Source organism: Entelurus aequoreus, linkage group LG11 (genome assembly GCF_033978785.1).
Source record: "Entelurus aequoreus isolate RoL-2023_Sb linkage group LG11, RoL_Eaeq_v1.1, whole genome shotgun sequence".
Classification (NCBI taxonomy): Eukaryota; Metazoa; Chordata; class Actinopteri; order Syngnathiformes; family Syngnathidae; genus Entelurus; species Entelurus aequoreus.
The window spans coordinates 64,451,103-64,451,901 of record NC_084741.1 but is presented as its reverse complement, the minus strand read 5'-3'; the positions used below and the strand labels follow the sequence as shown (position 1 = coordinate 64,451,901).

At 46.6% G+C, this 799-nt stretch overlaps 1 protein-coding gene across 1 annotated transcript in view; it reads right to left on the bottom strand.

Annotated features, from left to right (window-relative positions):
* Window positions 1-537: 537 nt before the first annotated feature.
* sim1a (SIM bHLH transcription factor 1a) overlaps window positions 538-799 on the bottom strand; it is a 42,495-nt gene continuing 42,233 nt past the window's right edge. The window contains 1 exon segment of the mRNA XM_062064337.1: window positions 538-799. This exon segment is cut by the window's right edge and continues 804 nt beyond it. The gene's annotated coding sequence lies outside the window, so the exon portion shown is untranslated.

The following is a 799-nucleotide window of genomic DNA, read 5'->3' as shown; positions in this document are numbered from 1 at the left end:
AGTGTGAAAGTCCAGTCCATAGTGGATCTAGTTAATAGTGTGAGAGTCCAGTCCATAGTGGATCTAGTTAATAGTGTGAAAGTCCAGTCCATAGTGGATCTAGTTAATAGTGTGAGAGTCCAGTCCATAGTGGATGTAGTTAATAGTGTGAGAGTCCAGTCCATAGTGGATCTAGTTAATAGTGTGAAAGTCCAGTCCATAGTGGATCTAGTTAATAGTGTGAAAGTCCAGTCCATAGTGGATCTAGTTAATAGTGTGAGAGTCCAGTCCATAATGGATGTAGTTAATAGTGTGAGAGTCCAGTCCATAGTAGATCTAGTTAATAGTGTGAGAGTCCAGTCCATAGTGGGGCCAGGACTCTAGTGGAGACAAGTCGGAAACGCAGAGACGTCCCCAACTGATGGTGGTCCATCCCAGGTCCCGACCTTGAACAGCTAGCGCGTCATCTGTGGTCACCTAATCTGTGCCCCCCCCCCCCCCTCTACACGAAGGAGAGGGGGGCAGAGCAGAAAAGAGACGGCAGATCAAGTGGTCTAAAAGGGGGGTCTATTTAAAACATTTTAAGATGGGACTTCCTCCTTTACCAAAGCTGTGACACATCGATTTCTTCCAGCTGCAATAACACTCTGCCATTGTTCGCTCGCGACGAAGGAAGACAACAAGCTTGTGGTTGACTCTTGAAAATACCACCTAGTGTTTCACTAGGCGCCTGAAAGGGGAACAAGTCGGAGGGGACTAACCCAGGCTTAAAGCGGACCCTTTTTAGTAAGAAGAAGGTCTCACTCAGTTATTTGAGAGA